The sequence below is a fragment of the Chamaea fasciata genome, unplaced genomic scaffold, assembly GCF_029207755.1.
Source record: "Chamaea fasciata isolate MVZ Bird 193981 ecotype frontalis unplaced genomic scaffold, bChaFas1.0.hap1 SCAF_3, whole genome shotgun sequence".
Lineage (NCBI taxonomy): Eukaryota > Metazoa > Chordata > Aves > Passeriformes > Sylviidae > Chamaea > Chamaea fasciata.
Window position 1 is genome coordinate 103036346 of NW_027094088.1, and position 19000 is coordinate 103055345.

The window sequence follows — 19000 nt, forward strand, 5'->3', positions numbered from 1 at the left end:
TAGTAGTGAAGAAGACATGATTCTACGAAATCTTTGATAGTATAAAAGAGGGAAAAAGAAAAGGAGTATTCATAGAGCTGAAGAGATACTGGACAATACTCAGGTCAGTCCAGCCCAGCATCCTCACAGCAACAAGAAACTCAGGCCCTGTAAAGAGGGTAAGGCTGGGTTAGGCAAGAACATCTCCTAAGAGGCCTCAGTCTGCAACCATTTCTAGTTTGGTTACTGTCTACTTAATCAGGATTTCCATGTGTTTCTTTTCTATATTCAATAGAGAGAGATAGAGAGTTGTGATTATTCAGCCTGGAAAGTTGTGATTATTCTGGAGGAAAGAAGACTCTGGGCTGACCATATTGTGGCATTTCAGTACCTGAAGGGAGCCTAGAAGAGAGCTAGAGAGGGACTTTACACAAGGGTGTGTAGTGATAGGAGAAGGGCCAATGGCTTTAAGCGGGAAGACAGTAGGTTTAAGTTAGATATTAGGATGAAAATTTTACTGTGAGGATGGTGAGGCACAGGAACAGGTTGTCCACACAAAAATTGTGGATGCCCCATTCCTGAAAGCATTGAAGGTCCAGGTTGGATGGTGCTTTGAGCAACCTGGCCTGGTGGAAGTTGCCCCTGCCTGTGGCAGGTTGGGTGGATCTAGATAATCTTTAGTTGCTTCCAATCCAAACCATTCTATGATTCTGTGATTTCTTTTCAATCTCCCTTTAATTCCACATAAACTTTTAGCACCCCAAACATTTAGGATCAAAGAACTCTACAGATTAACCTCAATAGCATTAAGAAAAGTTCCTTTTCTATTCATGTGGAACCAGTGCCCTGCTTTACTACCTTGCTCTCTTGCATTAGAATTACACAGTGAACAGTCAATCCCTACAGAACCCTGACATGCTAGTCATGTTTCTTAGACCTCTGTCATATCATGATCAGGCATCTATTTACAGATTGAAGTAGAGCCTTATTTGGTCGATCCCACTACAAAAGATATTCTGTGTCGCCCTGATTCTTTAGCCTTCTGATGACTGTATACATATTTCTAGTGGAGTCTCTCACTAATGTAACATAAACAAGTAGATTGTTTTCATTCCAGTCTGTGATGGACTGGTGAACTGACCACTAGGGTCAGAAAGGTGTTCCTCTCATCTACCAATCCTTGATCAAACTCCAAATCCTATTTAAATTCCAAATAATAAACTTCCTTTTTCTCTGCTCACCTCTGAAACTGAGTGAGTGTGGTTCTTTCGTGTCCCTACCGGTGACAATTCCGCACTTTCGATAATCCTTGATGCCCTTCTCTGAGCCTTTTAAAATTCTACCATATTGTCTGTAAGATGAGGGATCAGAAGTATATATAATGGTAAGATTCCAGGTGCTTCACATATATACGCATCTGCATATTAATGTTATTTCATTTTGAGGTTTATTCTTTTCCCAATAATTTTTGACTTTCAGCTTGATTTCTTGACTGCTGATGATCACTGACATTTTAGCTGAACCATCCATCATAACTTGAACAGCTGGCTCCTCTGCAGTAAGGGTCATTTCAGAGCCCATCATTTTAAATGTGAAGCCAGGACTATTTCTTCCTTTCTTCTCTATTTTACATTACTTAAACAATTTTTAAACTGCCAGTTTATTGTCCCACATCACAGGGATTTTCTTCAGTTCTTCACTTGTGGTTCTCTTTTTTTACTACTCCAAATTGGTCAATATCATCAGCAAACTTGATCACCTTTCTATGCATTCCCCTTTCCAGATAATTTCTGAAGTAATCAAATAAGGTATTCTTTGCAGGACAAAAACTGGGACATATCTCAAAAATTACTGTTCCAGAAGCCTAGTACAAACAAAATATAATACTTTTCATATATAATTAAATTGTGGAACTCATGGCAGAATGTAGTTATGACGATCAAACATATGAAACGTTTAAAAAGCAATTAAAATAAATCCAGGAAAGAGACCTCCATAACATATTAAGCACAATGACTAACTGCAAACTGAGATTAAAAAAAATTGCAAAATGTTGATCATCAGAAGCTTCAAGGTACTAAGTGAAGGATTACTTTATATTTGGATCATTTCTTTTACACTTCCTCGAAATATCAGCTGCTGGTCAGTGTTGGAGACAATATACTGTGCCATCTGTATCCAGGGCAAACACAAACAACTGATCCAGTATGGCCATTTTTGCTTTTTTTTAATTAGGTACATATTTCAGATTGCTATTTATGTTTCAAAAATATGCTGTGGTTTTACATTTTCAGAAGATACCGTATGATAAAATGTGCTGCTAATGAAAGGTAATCAAGCCTAAATATTTATGAACTAATAAATCTCAATGCCCATTATACAGGTTGAATATCCATCCCTCTTTAAATCAGTTAAATATTTTTGAATGAGTTCTTCCTTGCTTTTTTAATCATTCCTGTTTGAAATTTCCTCAAAAACACATCTCCTTAGTGACAAAAAGAAGATATGTTGATCTTTCAGCAGACAGAACAGCATAATGGTACATTTTGTTCTCGTGATAGATAGTTTTGACTTTGAGAACAATTGACTGGAATTTGAATAGCACGCTACTCCATGGCAAATGTTCCAGAGGGAGCTTTCATTACATATTAACACCCCATAAGTTCTTCAAAATTAAAATCTCTTATTTGGGCTTCAGAAACTGTTTCCTGTAATGGGATTACAGTTTAATAATTGTATTTCTTACCAAAATCTCTGCTCCAAATTATTCTCATGTGCAATCCATGGCTAAAGCTCTGCTCCAGACACATGTTCCTCTATTCCTATATATTAACAATGATAAATATTTTCTGAATTCTTTAATTCAGTGCTTACACTAAGGGAATAGACCCATTTGAACTGATAGATGCCTTATTTTTGTTTTTTATTGTCCCTCACCTTCCTGATCTAATACAGAGTATTATTTGAGGGCATAAAACGTGAGCATAAAACACATTCAGTAAAGTACATCTTTTCATTAATTTAATATGGAACCACTGGCAGGATACTGTGGCTTACAGTGAATAAACTATCTTCTATATTTAAAATTATGACTAAAAGTTGAAAGATGAAATCAGATTGGCAAAATTGAAGCTCCCTTAACTTCCTTAAGCAGGAATACTGTTGATAGCATTTGAGGAAACTGTAGGTTATAAGGATGAAATACTCTAAATGGCTTATAATTAAAATGCAATTTTTTTCCCTGTGAAAGCACAATTCAAAATAATCTGTCAATAATAAGACTTGGACCTCTTGTGCAGTGTTAGTAAGGTGAAATCAAATGAGTTTAAAATGTTTTATCCAGATCAATTTTAAACAGAGTGGATATCTCTTAGCATCTTTTGAAGTGATCTTGATATGAATAAGATAGTCTAATCATAATAACACAGATAAAACACTTCAGATCAAAATGCATATTTTAATTTGTTAGTGTGCAAGACTAAAAAGTCTAAGAAAAGTTAATAACAAGATATATTAGGGAATGGGATTGATGACAAAAATTGCTATGTCCATTCATATGAGCAAACCTATACCTGTTAAAACCAAATACAAAATAAATAAAAATAAATAAAATCTATATTCATTTTTAGGAAGTGAACAGTGTAAAATACTGGTTCTACAACATAATTCTGTGGTTTTATTTCTTTAAATCAATCTTTTTAACAGACAGACAATATGTTATTAGATATTAAAAAAAATCATTGCCTTTGTCTCATTATCTTGAAAAAATATCAACCCTTTGTTCATGTTTTTTCATGTTGAAGATGCTTTCTGATGTATACCATGAAATCACAGTGTAGCTACACTGTTAATTTATTATTATTTATTTATTTTTTCTTTACAAAAATCTTCGACAAAGAAAAACACAGGGAGACAGGAAAAGTTGCTGAAGTAGGCAAACACAGAGGTAAAATGTCCATGCATCCCCACTCAGTTCTGCTCATCTGTGGAGTGGGCTGGATGGGAGTATAGTTTCCAATGGGAAACTGTAATTTTCATGTGATCCCAGACATTTCTGGCACTGCTGTAAGTTGCCAGAGCATTGTGCCTGCCTTCAGCAAGCCCCAGGAATCAGGCCGAGCACACAGGTAGGCAGGCTGCTCCTCTCCACTCTTCCACAGTGATTTGATAGAGCTGAAGGTCGACACTAGAAATGAGACATCCTAGCCACTGGTAAATGGTGTCCACACTGACTGCCTGCTAAAACAACTCGTAGACTACTGTGATTTAATAAGCAGTTCACTTTTAAATTCAGCAATCATTCTTTCTAATCTATTTTAATCTATTCAGGTGCTGCTAGTTTGAAAGAGACACAGAATTTCATTAATACTCATGGTATGAATAGGTATTTAAAACAGAATCTCCCTTTTAATTGTTTTTCACATTTAGGTCTTAGGAAAAAATCTATGGGCGGAAGAAATACAGGAAGAATGTAATGTTCTTTTTTCAAGAATATGAATCAGAAATTTGTGTTGAATTAAAGGTTTAGGGGGAAAAATTCCTTAAGAACATGGAACTTTTTCTTTGAGTTCATGCTGAACAAGGTCAACTACCTACAGGAGAAAGTCTGCAGGCAATTATTCTAAAATATCTTGTAAAATGATCATCACTGATCTCACATAAAAGATTGACTAATTATAAATATATTTGCTTTATACCAATATGAAGTTATCATAGATATTTTTGTATATCACAGTTATGTATATTTATACAATTTTATATGAGCCATTCTTATGTGTAAACACAGGTATACATTAAAAATGACACTTCAGTAAGTCTTTACAAAACTCCTACATTCAACCCCCATTTCAGCTGTGGATAGACATTAATAGACTCAACATGAGGAAAGAAAGCTGATTAAATACCTATGAAATAGCTCAGATATCAGTGACTGAGAAATGGGGAGATTCTGAGTTCTGGTAGACGCCAAATTTATTGAGCATACAAGGCATTTATATAGGGGTTTTCTTGTATGGCACTTATTTAAGGTTCTATTTTTGGTAACAATTCTCATTGGTTATATATTCTTTATGACATCAGTTACTTGGTAATGATTATAAAGTTTCACAACATGTTTCTTGGTCACTTGTACCTCAGGGAGCCTTTATCTGTGTCTGTCTCTCCTGTGGTTTCTGCTTGATCAGGCCTAAGATATCAGGCTCCTTTATCAGTTCTGTTATGCTCTCTGTTTCAATCCCCATACTCAGATGTCCTGTAAAACATCTATGAAATAGCTCAGATATTTTGTTAAACATCAGCAAATTGGTAAAAGAGACCAATCCATAAGAAAGATAATTCCTATACAAAGGTCTGTTCCAAATTACTCAACTGCCTAAAGAACAACTAAGGCAAGTGTAGTAAAGCCTCCCCCACACACCCAGCAGGTGCTTCCAAACAGGGAGTGAGTTTCAGTTTACCTTTAGACATGTTAGGCAGTTTAGCTGGAAGATTCTGTGGGTTTCTCATTGTAATTGGCTCAGCACCAGGACAGGGGCATGGATTGGGCTCTGAGAGTGTAACTCAAAGCCTCTTGGTGATCTTATTGGCAGCAAGCCAGGTTATCCCTCCTAGAACATTCAGTATTTAGGAAGGAGCACTAAGAAAGTGAGGGGCTTTTAGGGTGTCTTAGCAAGGTCTTAGCGATTTCTCTGACACCTGTGCACAGCTTTATAATTTTCCTTTCTGTAACGTTTGTTATTTTGGTATTTTTACTTATTCAACCTTCTGATTTACAAAACACCTCCGAGGAGCAGTCTCACTAATTAATTATAGCCTCTTCTCTGCAGACAGCTGGACCCTCAGAGATTAATATATTAGCACGTGGCTTATTACACTCTGGTCACGTGCTACTCAGTATCAGACAGGTAAGTAGTCAATTAAAAAATCCTGAGTAAATTTTGTAAAGAAGACAATCAGTTATTTAACACATGAAAATTGGCAGTAAATAATACAGCTTTAACAATACAAGAATATATGCATATACAATGTAATGCATATACATATGCATATACAACACAACAATATAATGAACTTATACACACATATGCTTGCATATACACATGCAAATTATGTGTGTACACTAACCCACATTTAAGCAGCCTGCCATATTTTGTGATTCTGTGATTCTCTGAACTCGTGTAGACAATGAGATAAATTTCTCAAGAGAAGGAACAGAATCTCAGTTACACTACTGCTCATATTAAATTAAATAGGACAAAACACTTACTAGGACATTCAGTAGTTTGAAATGGCATCAAAGTTAAGGATCATGAATGCATTTGTTTTGCAAAGACAAATTATCTGAAACACCATAAGACATCAAAACTTTCTTATATTGCTTTCTTACAACACTGCCTCTGAAAGGGATCATTCTGGTAAATAAGTAAATGAGCTCTAGATTAAAATTAAAATTCATCCAACTCAATATTGCTTTCAATTCTTTGCTGTTCCTGCTGTGATACAGTGTTGTGTTACAATGTACTGCCCAGTTAGCAGCAGCCTGCAGTCATATAATAAAGAACTAGGGGCAATCTTATTTCCACAGTGAGTTGATTTTAAACTAATGCAACTAACTCCATTATTTTTGGTTCACCTCCCAAATTACAGACACTGATGGGTTCATTATTGAACTAAACAGCACCTGAGAATGACTTGAAATATGCTGACCAGAACGTTAGACATCACATAGAAAATAATTATGGGGACAAAAATCGTGATCATAAAGAGTCTGAAATTTGGAGGAAAGTTATTAATACAGTGTACAATGCTGTAAAACATGAAATAAACTACCAAATTTTAAAATATAAGTAAGTAGTCAGGTTAAAAAATTAAAAAAAAATATGCACACAGTGAACATTTATTATTGCTATATTATTCCTAATTTGGATAAGATAGCAAGTATGTGAATATTTTTCAATAATCTCCAGAGACATCGATATCTCCAGCAGTCACAGACTAATACAAATAACTGGAGAAGTTTAGAATGCTTATTTGAGACAACAGTTTAGCAAAGTATCTGTTATATTTGTTTTAAGTGTCCTGGCTTGCTACATATTTATTTGTTTGTGACAGTGGCACCTGACTACTCTCCCTTTAGCTTTGTTTACTTTTCCTGCAATGTTGAAAAGGTCACAAGAGCAAGTAAAAATATTATAATTCTCCTTCTCTTGCATAACAAGATACATACATAGGATAATAAGCTGAATCTTAAATTTAAAATATGATATGTACACAGTCACCCCTTCTCACTTTTTGGTAGGACTCTCCTCTGGGAGGAAGCAGCTGTTTTGGAAGAGGGCCTGTGCCCCTGGAAAAGGGGCTGCTCAGTGCAGCAGAGAGCACAGGATATTCCAGGGATGAAGGAGTAAACAACGATGCAGGCTGGTCAGACAGGGACTTGAGGCGAAAGTCAGAATGGATGGAAATTTAAGAAAAAAGACTACCCACAGGGCTTCAAAAGGGAGTGGAAGTTATCCAGGGAGGCCCAGGGAAGAAGAAACACTTCAAAATAGAGTCTGATGCTTGGCTAAACCACCTAGGATGGTTTTCACAGATAAATGATTTTCAAGCGCACAGAGTTTTAGGAGGCTGGTTCTGAGAACACCAAACCTCCTCATCTTCCCCTCTTCACCCCCCTACATCAAACAAATAAATCAATCCCCAGGAGCTCCTTGAGGTCGAACTGGGGAAAGGCCCATGAATACTGTAGCAAGTATACATGCTGACAGCATATGCTGCAGAACACTTATTTTGAAATGTAACTTTTTTAAAAATAAGACAGAAAATAATCAGTACCATTAGTACAGAATTAATATATTTTTATATTATGTATTTCAATAAATATTTATATATTATCATTTTCAATGTTACTTCAAAGTAATCTGCTGATATTGCACAGCTGGTTTTCAGTGTGGCACTACATTTTTCACCACTGAATGTGAAAAAAATAGTTCTAGATTAATGGTATGGGTAAATATCTTTTTCACATATCTAAAACTTAGTTAGATGTAGAACTCACTGCAGCAGGAAGTTACAGAAATCACAGACATAAATTCCTTAATAATGACAAACTCATTACTAAGCAGTTCATAGTTACCTGTTAAGCTTCCTGATCCAAAAGTGTACTCCAGCTCTGCATGTTCCTAAACTTGAGACGACCACAAACAGAGAGGTTCTTGTAAAAGAAACATTGTGTAACTGCTTTGCTTTTGATAAGATTTTCTTAAGATATCTCTCTGATATCAGGTACAAGACCAGATGCTGTGTGATGTTTTTTGGGGAGAGAAGCAGTAGCGGGATTTTGACACATAGAGATGTTGGCAATTAGAAAGATATGGGCAGAGGACTGCACTGATATTAGGGGTTAACAGATGCAGGAAAAGGTGACCTAGAATTAGAAGTGGAGAGATGTCATTGCAAATGGAATTAGAAAATAAGTTTTCAATGTTTTATTTAACATCTCTTTTCTCGGATGGTTCTTTTCTCTCTGTTGGTTCTGATTTTATGTCCAGTAGCCCACTTCCTGAGATGCATCTCTGCTCTTAGCAGTACATCCTGCTCTTGTGATTATGGTCCAAGAGTGCTGATTCACTGCTGTTTTCTCAAACCAAATCATATTAAAAAGTATTACCTCTAAAATAAAGACTATTATACGAAGTCATCATGTCTCACAGTGCAGTTTAATTACACAAAGATAACTACCTATGCATCCACCAAGTTGTGAGGACATTTTGTCCATAAGAAAGTAAACAGTCTGCTTATTCTCCATCTACCCTTTCCACCATTTTTTCGTAGCAAATGCACCCATATCACAGCATTGAAGTGTATTATTAATCATACAGGTGTCTATGACAAACATTAATAATAAAAATAATGACACAAATGAAAAACTGAGTAAGATAATCTGGTGTCAAAAAAGAAGGTTAGATAGCATCTTGTTTGCTTTGGTGTGTGTTGATTAAAGTAAGAATTCCATTAGTAATAAATCTGATAATCTAGCTGCAACTTGTGGCCTTTTCCTCTACTCTAAATTTCATGATTTTCTATTACTTGTACAATTGTATTTCAATTTTTCCATGTCACCATTATAATGTTTTAGCTAAGAACAATCACTCACAGATCAAATAAACAAACAAATCCTGTTGGAACATCTCAAGAGCACATGACCAGTGTGACTTCACAGGAATTATTCTGTGTATGTAAAAGTTCTGCCTTGAGCTAAATGGCAGAGGAAAGCTATGTTTAGGACATTTGTAGAAAATGAAATGCTTCTAAGTTTAGTCATTCCTATCCTTCTAAACACCCATTATTTACTTGAAGCTTATATTTCTCAGGTCCAGAATGTCAACCTTTTATTTCTGCTTGAGCAAATGCCTTACTTAAGAAGAACTGGAACAGCTTCTGTGGGAAGCAGCCTACTGGAGTGAAACCTGAGCTCATGCCATTTAGCTTTAGACACTTCATTTAGGTGCCTGAATTTAAATATTTCTTTACTTGACTCCTGCTAGCCAGGTTCCCAGCCTGAATCACCCTATTACAGTTTCTTTGTAGTTTCATTGACACGAAAGGAAGTGCAAGCAAATAGACAGGTATTTAGCTATCAAATGCAGGATATAAAGTAATACACTGCACACAGTCCCCAGTTGTGACTGTATTATACAACATCAGAGTTGCTGTTACATAAATGGTATTTTCTTTGCATTTCATTCCATGAGCCTGAGAAACTGAAGACTAATAAGTCGTCTCATTAATGAAAAGACTGAATTATAATTCATTTGGTTTGACACAAACAAAGGTGATCTGCACACAAGAAATCACTACATTTCATAAGGAAGAAAACTTGCATTTATTAGTAAAGTAAGTACATTGTGTTTAATCTATATTCTTAGGGGCATTATTTAAAAAATGAATAAGAGATGAAAATGAAAGATATATATAAAAATGTCATTTTTATGTAACTATATATAGCACATTAAAGAAGCAAGACAATCTATAGCCATTTTGAAAGCGATAAAATCAGCCATGCTCATTGTTTGCTGTTGAGCATCAAGAATCTCACCCTTTTCCAACTGCAGTGTGTTGCAGCAGCTTCGTTTAATCACAGAGCCTTGAAGCAGCTCCCTTCTGCCAATCCTTGCAGCCGCATTGCTGTTTCAGCTCCCCATCTAACAGACAAGTACATCTCAGTGTGCAAAAACTGAACCAAGGGAACACAGAAGGAAGAAAGACAATCATTCCTTCAAAAGGCCTGGCAGAACATAAAGCATACAGCTAGAGATATAGATACAGACTGAAATTCCTTCTAATGATATTTTTTCTGCTGTTGATTTTCGTAAAATACATTCTTAGCAAGTATTGAGCATAAAATAGAGAGGGGGAAATGCAAACCCCAAAGTGGTATTCTGCATTTAAATTGATATCTGAAAAACAGGAGATCATGCTAAATTAAAAAAAAAAAAAAATCATCTCATTACCAGTAAGGGCCACCTGCTGAGATAGTGAGTCCTCTCAGAGACTACTGTGTCTTTTAATATTGAATTGTCTACTCTGGAGTGCAAAGGAGGGAGAGAAAAAAGGATCCACAATTTCATTAGATTTTGAATTTACCTCTGGAGATGCCTATCTATCTCCCTTGACAAGATCAGTCTTAGGGCCTCACTTGGCTTCTTTCAAAGGTATAAGCAGAATGTTAGGAGATTGAAAGCCTAAAGAAGATCCAGGTAAGCCACAGAAGACTGTAAAAGAGCAGGTACCCATGTTGTTATGCTATTCATTCAAAGGCTAATAGTTCTTATATTTACACTATTTATACTGAGGGTAAAATAAAAAATATACACTTTCAATAGGAAACTTTGGGTCAGACCCCGACTCTTTTTTTAAATTGCTGTAGCTTCATTATGAGCATCATGTTAATTAGGTTAAAAAAAATCTGAAGTTGCAACAATTAGTTGGCAACAATAAGTTTCATTTGCAAAATCCAAAGAACTGTATAGCAAGAAAATGGAAAATTCTGCCATTATCTATCTTGAGAAGCAAGCGTAGTGAATGTAATTCTCTACAGTCTAAAATACAGTATTATTTGCATAGATCAAAAAATGAATGCTAAGTGGCTGAAAATGCCAATGATGTGAACTGGTAAACTTTTACAGCTAACTTACAAGGGCCTTCTGGAATTGCATGCAGTTTAGGACAGCACCATGTAAGATGTGTCATAATAGCACACACTGCTAATGTCATTATTACCTTTCTAGTGATAATGCCAGGAATAGAATAAGAGGTAACTCTTGTTAACACCAAAATGCAGCTTTTTCATGGGCATTTTTGACTAAGCACTAATGCAAGTGGAGAGGTTTTATATGTATATACACTTTTCAAATGGGATTTTTTGCATTGTTTCTGTGATGCAGTACATGTAAAAACAAGCCAGCTTTCTAGAATAATATTGTAGAATACCTCTTTTTTTGGATGAGCATTTTGTTTTCAAATGCATTTGAACACACAGTCTAAGTAACCTGATTTTATATGGAATTACCTAAATGTAGACAGGGGAAGTTTTACATGAAAACACACTACATTGTTACTTCTGCTTAATCTGCACCCTTTTTGCAGCAGATGGGACTTCTGCCATTGAATTAGATTTAAAAAACACTATGACATAGAAGAAGTCCTAATGCCTCTTAGCCACTTTTTTTTTTTTTCTTTAAATTCAACCTCTTATTTCTGCTTTTTGAGGGTAAGAAAATGTTCAGGTTTTTGCAAAGGGTGACCCCAAATGATGAGGAAAGGGGCATGATCTCTAAGTCCCAGTCACACAGCAGACAACCAAGCATAGGGCAGCCTTCTACCAGCTGCCTGAAATACTGCTACCTTGGCAGCTGTGGAAGAACACAGCAAAACCCAGCTAAGACACCAAGTAAATACCTGAGTTTAGAGCCACCCCAGAGCTCTTCACTCCCATAGCTACGCTGCTGCCACTAGAAGAGTTACAAAGATGAAATGAAGTCATGCAGTAACTGCAATATGGACAAAATCAAAATAGGTCACACAGAATTAATGTTGCACTGTGACTGTAGAAGACAAACTTATAAAGAAATGAGGAAGAGACAGAAAATATGAGGGAACAATGTGGTTAAAACTTAGAAGCAGATGTTACATCACTCTAACTTTCATTATACTAGAGTGCTAGAGATGATTATTAATGATCTGCCAGGCCAAGAAAGCAATGAGGTAGCAAAATATGAAGATGACAGAAAATAATTTAAATTAATCAGAACAAATAAAACATGAATTTCAGAGACACCTAGTGAAGTGTATCAAATCCTGTTTCTTTCTGCTAAACCTGGAATGCTAATTTTTTAGCATTTTCAGGCAGTATTTTTATGCATCTAGAAAATCAAAACATGAACTGAAGAGAAGGGTACACAGGGAAATTAAAAAAAAAAGGGCATAAAATCATAAAATTGTTGTCTTACACAACAAAAGTAATTCTGGGAACAAAATTGGTGACTTTTGCCAATCACAAAAAGATAACTTATGAATTCAATTGTCTACATTAGCAAACTGAAAATACTGTCACTTCCTCTACATTTGTACACATCATCTTGTGTTATTATTTAATTTTTTTGGCTTTTCAACAGTAAATGAAGGATTATTTCCATCTATCACTTAATACACAATCTTCATGCTTTTGCCTTTCTGAAATAATGAGCAGATAGTTAAAAACAGGCATAGAGTAATTCACTCTTTTTTATATATGTCATTATTTTGCCTCCCTTTCACCTCCTTGCTGTATCCATCTGCTTTCTGCAGTGTTGTGCTTAGGACATGCTAAATATGCTTAATTTATGTAAACAGTCAGTGACAGAACTTGCCATGCATGAAAGTAAACACTCATTCATGTCTCTGCCTTAAAAAGGACCTACAGTGAGTTACATGCTGTGCAGCATCTTGTGAAGGCGCCCTTATGGTTTACTCCTACCACAACAGCAACTACCACAGTGACGGTGACAAAAGTGAGGGCAGGGCAGCATCAGCTGGGTTTTGTATTGAAGGGCAAGACCAGTTGAATTTCACTTTTCAGGAGTTGAACAATGTCTTGAAGCTAAACTATGTAGCATGAACTTCCACGATAGCGTAAGAAGCTTGTGGACAAGAGCCACGGTGGACGCGAGGCTTGCAACGGAAGATGACGCCTCCACACCCGGGTGACAGCTACAGGCGGCTCCACGCATGGGAGACCAGTGCTATCACCTTGTACATGAACGGAACCAGATGGGGATCGGCCACTTCTCCCAGGCAACTGGCGATAGGAGGACATTTTGTTAAGCCGTACCAGGGGATGTTTAAGTTGGACAGTAGGAAGAAAATCTTTACAGAAAGGGTGATTAGACAACAGAATGGACTGCCCAGGAAGGTGGTGGAGTCACCATTCCTAGAGATGTTAAAAGACTGGACGCTCCACTCGGTGCCGCGATCTGGTTGACTAGGCGGTGTTCTGTCACAGGTTGGACTCGATGATCTCAGAGGTCTTTTCCAACCTAATTTATTCTGTGATCACGCCGCGCTGCCGGCGCTGTCCCCGCACGCAGGGCGCAGCACGGTTCCACGCGTGGAGAGAAGGAGCCGCCGGGCGAAGCGCAGCCCGCCGGGCAAGGCACGGGCGACTCCGGGCACAGGGAGCCTGCCCGCCGCTTGGCCGTGAGCGAGGCCGAGGCCGCCGGGCCGAGCCAGCCGCGGCGGCAGCGGCGACCCCCTCGGGGCTCTGCCCGCGCCCCCCGCCCACCCCGGGGCTTCCCCCGCTCCCGCGCGCGCCGCCCGGCCCCGCGCGCATGCTCGGAGCGCGGGGCGGCGCGCGGGGCGGCGGTCCTGCAGTGCGGGGCGGCGGCGGGCGGCGCGCGGGGCGGAGCGGGGGCGCGCACAGGAGCTGCGGCGCGAGCGGCGGCGGGCGCGCACCGAGGCGGCGCCGCGTGTCCCTCCGGCCCCAGCAGCGCGCGGGACCCCGGGCCCTGCGCCCTCCTCCGCACCGCGGACAGACCCCGCGCCCGCAGTAAGTGCGGGGAGGGACCGCAGGGGGAAAGGAGGGAGGGGATCCGGGCTCCGCACCCGTGAGGTGCGAGCGAGAACCGGCTGCCGGAGTGCCCCGCGCGGGGCTTTTCCCCCCGGGAAGGCGGCGGGATGGAGGCGCGGCGGGGCTGAGGCGGAGGCTGCGCGGCCTCGGCGCTGCTCAGCGGTCGGGGATGATCCTCACCGGGAAAGTTGATGTGCGCGGTCGGTGTGCGGGAGTTGTTCCGCTGGCGAGATGGAGGGAGATCGTACCCGCGGCGGTTTGCCGTTAACTCTCGAGTTAACGAATCCCCGCCGGTCAGGATACGAACACAGACAGCATCCAAGGGAAGAGCTGAGCTGTCGCGTAACAATTTGCGATTGGAAACGCTTTGGTGGAAGAGAGAGTCTTTGGCGTTCGTGCTCGTTTGAAAAGGGATAGCGAAAAGGGCGTGATATTTTTCCAGTAGGGAAAGGGGAAAAAAAAAAAAAAGGGAAAAAAAAGACCGTGCGAAACCAAGCGCCAGAGCAGCCCTCGCAAGGTCATCACACTACAGGGAAGGCAAAAGTGTTCCCGATCCATGCGATCGCTCTGTCACTTTTTATACTGCCTGTAAGGGATGCATTTATTTTTTAATTTAATTTATTTAACAGGCGAGGTGTTTGCAGGTGGTAGCGGGGTAGGTGCGGGGCGGAGGTGCCGCGCTCCTGCTATTTACTAGGGCATGAATCGGAGTGAAGATGGAGGTGGGAGGAGATAACAAAAGCTGGTGTGCGATCCTGGGCATCTCCCACACGAAGGCGTGAGAAGGAGGAGGGAAGGGAGACGGCAGGAGAGAGAATTTCGTTTCCAAAGATCAAAACAAAAGGTGGAGCAGGTTGAGACAGATCGTGAGAAGCCGGGGCGGAGAGCGAGGGAGGCGATTTCCGCGCTGACCCGAGCGGAGCGGTGTGCGGGGGCTCTGCGGGGGCCGCGATGTGCACGGCTGCGGAGGAAGGGAGGGAGCGCGGGCGGGGTCTGCCCGACCGGCGCAACTTTGCGCGCCAGCATCGCTTGGAAATAAGCTGCTCGTACCCGGAGAGACGTGCTGTTTGTGTGGGGCTAGGGAAGGAACGCCTGCCGGTACCCCGAGGGCTTCTTCGCCCTCCCCTTCCATCCCCCGCCGGGAAGAACCGGGTCCTGGCCGCGGGCTGCGGGGGAAGCGCGGTGCTTAGCGCTGCGGCGGGGACGCTTCCCCGGCGCCCGGGGTGCCGCACCGGGACACGGGGGCTCGGCGCCGTGCGGAGCGCTGCGGGCTTCCCAGCGGCGGCTGCCAGAAGGGACGCCAGCACTGCCGCCCTCCCGCACAGCTCGGTCCCCGGGCACCGCGAGCCTCTCGGTTCCCGCCGCTCGTTGCCGTCTGCAGGGCTGCCCGTGCCGCCGGCTCCCCCGGTGCGAGGCTTTTCCCGCCAGGCCGGGGGTGTCCCCACCCCCCGGAGTCCCCCGCTCTCCCCACTGCCCCCACAAGGGAACGCCTCCCTCCTCCCGCCGCAGCCAGGCGGTCCCCTTCCTGCATGAAGCCACTTGCAATGTTGCCCCCAGCCCGACTTTGCATCCCGTCCCCAATGCCATGAGCCTTTCCTCTGGTGGGTGGACCCAGCACCTCCCTGACTTGCCCCAGCCCGGGCTGGCTGCTCCGGCCACCGGCGTGCGGAGAAACCGTCGGGAATTGGGAGAGAAAGGGGGGGTTGATCTTGGGCAACTGCAGACCGACTCTCCGCTTCTCCGGCCCTGGAGGAGCCTGTTGACGGGCTTTTCGGAGGTGGGACGGGGCTCTCCGCCTTCCTCGGGCTAAGGGCAGCTGGACCCGGAGCGGGCGGAGCTCCCGCCGCCGCGCAGGTACTGCGCTCGCTCCCGAATCCCCCAGGAGCCGGAGCAGTGCAGCAAGGCGGGGAGGGGATTTACCTGCACCGCCAGGCTTTTCGGCTGACAAGCAAAGGTGCAGGTAACAGGGTGATGAAAACACCTGCCCTTTTCCTTAAAAGTGAAGGGTGATTACTTGGTGAAGGGTGATTAAAGCCATAGCCAATTATCAAAAGCCCAAATATATGAACAAATTCCGTGTTCTTGTACAGAAGATGTAAATGTAACAGATGGGTTTAAGAGATACAGGTAGTTCTCCCAACAATTCTGCTGGCTATATATTTTTAGCAATGTTTTGTTATTAGTGTGCCTGTGGATAGGCATTCTCTTCCTTTATGTATTGGAAAGTTCAGATCTCAGAGGTATCGCTATCTCTTTATGAAGAATAAAAGGATGGATATATTTTATAACCAGAATATGATATGTGACAGATTAATCACAGAGAAAAATAAATGTATGTGGAAGCTCAGTCTTTGTAGAATACATAATCACTGTCCCTTTCAGAATGTGTACTTCCTAGTAGTTGTTTCTGTGATACATTTTCAGAGTCATTAGTTTTCACTACTGCCCTATTACCTGACAGAATGCCCTTCCTTTTTAAAGAACATAGTTCATTTAAGCACATCAGATTTCTTGAAAGATCTTCTAGTACAGTGTTCAAACAGCACAATCCATTTCAGTTTTGTGAACTGCGATCAATTCTAATTAAAACTTTAATTATGTTTTTCGCCATTCAAACAAAGCTTGAAGTAGTCTGGGCTAATGTTGTTGTCAAGGAAAAGTAAGGAAGTGTTCTTCATCTTGGATATGTGTTATCTCTGCCTTTTAATTAAGGACTGAATCCTTAATCTTGTTATTTATCCACAAACTTTTATGACATAGGGCTGCAATATTTAACCAGTTTTCTAGGTTGCCCTGTCTTCTTGCCTGATACAAAACTATACCTTCACACCACTGATTTTTCAATGTGCTTCTTGTTCTGGAAGATCCAGCTACTGCCAGCAGATACATTGTGTCGTCAAGCGCATCTACTCTGGAGTATCAGAGCGTTATGTAACTTCCAACACAGAGAAAATGCCAGAGATGTCTCCGCCACTGTCGGTCCCGTTGTGCCCTGTGTGCCTTCCCCTACTGCATTGTACCAGCAGAGTTACGGCTGATGCCGCCCCACAGCACCAGCCAGAAGGGAAACTCTGCTCTGGCCAGAATGATGAGGCCAAGTCTAACCGGGAGGTGATGGGGCAGGACTGGGCAGAGATCAGGCTGGTTGTGCAGGATGGAAGCAGTGCAGTGCCGCTGGCTTTGGTGGCAGCGTGTCTGAGGTCTGGGGGGATTCTGACGTGCCTTCCAGCAGGGTCCTGCTCAAGAGCTGCAGCACCGTTGTGCTGCCACAGGCCTCATGACTTTTCTTTCTGTCGATATGCTCAGTATAGCTGCAGAAGGGATCTAAACCTAATGGATACAGATTCCCTTAACAAGCACATGAACGTGGTGAACTTTGTTGTGGGTGATTCTGTAATTGTTTATATTTCAAGCTGTTGTCCTGGTTCTGTTTTTCAGCTTTGGAATTGCAGTGTTATGTCTGTCTGCACAATGAATTTCTAAGCTTTTTTGTATTGTATCTGTGCCTCATGCTCCCATTTTAGGTATTCAGTTCTGTCAACCTTTGTAGATTCCCATAGATTTCCAGAATCTTATGTCACTTGGCCAAAAAATGCTGGCTCATCCTCTAATTGTGAATCAAACAGCAATGTACACTAGCTGAAGATAAAATTAGAAAATTTAAAGTATGATAGACAGGTTTGGTTTTGAAGTCCTAGGAATTGAAACACACAGCACTTACCGTGAGCAGCTGGGTTCCTTGTCTGTGATGTTAAACATTGTCAGCACTGGTCTTCATCCTTTTGTTTTTGATAGGTGTTGTTTTAGCAGTGTGCATTGGGGCTAAATCCATTTGTCATTTGAGTGGTCTGTAAAGAAGCTTGTTTCCAGGTGGGTTTGATTGCCCACAGATTCTTTGCTTTCTTTAATGTTGTCTTACATTAACAGAGAAAAGCGCTGTGTGATCTTCCTGCATTATTTCTAATGAGCCTAGACCATTTCATCTGTCCCCATTTTCTTTTGGGTCACTATTACCTGCATTTGCACACCTTTTGCCATTCTCTACAACCCTGGGCTTTTTCTTTCTTCCTTCGGAGTGTAATTTTGTTCCTTCTTTTTGCGTGTGCTCATTGCATCCTTGGATCGCTTTCCACCTTACCAATTATCTTCTTTGCTGTTGAATTCTTTCTTGGGAAAGACCATGGTTTACCCCATAGCTTCTCTCCATGGCATCCCTGAAAGTTCTCTGTGGTACAGGAATACAGCACCAACAGGGAAGGCTGTGAGCATTTGCTCTGCTGGAAGATGTAAGGATCCAGATGGGCTCCCATCACAGGGCGGCGCTTTCTTACCTCAGCTGCAGCTACTTGTCTTTATTCATAGAGAGAGAATCTTACCTTTTGGATTTTATACTCTTGGTCCGAGAGTAATAGCTATAAACCCTTTCAAAGAAAATTAAGCAAGTGATAAAAAGAATATTTGTTCATGGAGTACAAAATCTCGGAGTAGTGCTACAAATTTTTATTGCTTTTTAGGTTATAAAGTGCTAAGAATATATATGTCTATTTTCTTTTTTTTAACTATGTGGATGTTATCCACAGGGTCTCTGCTTTCAAGGGCTTTTCCACATTTGGATGTGAATGTGACTGAAAGGGCAATAATACACTTGTAGGAAATTAAGGCAGATTATTAGAGATGGCCTCATGGATGAAAGTTGAAAAATGTAAGTGGTTTCAAGGAGACAGTTGAAGGAGAAAAAGATAAAAGCTACTTGATAGTCAAATTCACTGATTTGTTTATAAAAATATCAAGCTGTTTTTCTTTGTGATTATGCCCCTGAGGAAAGTAAGGAACATAATATGTTCAGTAAAATAACTTGTAAAACCACAGCTAATTGGAATAAATTGTGCTCCTTGGGAGTGAAAGGACAACTGCATC

The 19000-nt window shown here is 41.1% G+C and overlaps 1 protein-coding gene across 2 annotated transcripts in view; it reads left to right on the forward strand.

Annotated features, from left to right (window-relative positions):
- Positions 1–13936: 13936 nt before the first annotated feature.
- Positions 13937–19000, forward strand: part of VSNL1 (visinin like 1) — an 85731-nt gene continuing 80667 nt past the window's right edge. The window contains exon 1 of one of the 2 annotated variants that reach the window (XM_066179960.1): positions 13937–14062. The gene's annotated coding sequence lies outside the window, so the exon portion shown is untranslated. Of the gene's footprint in view, positions 14063–14697; positions 14928–19000 lie in introns of those variants that run through there. The other variant, XM_066179961.1, reaches the window with a different exon arrangement.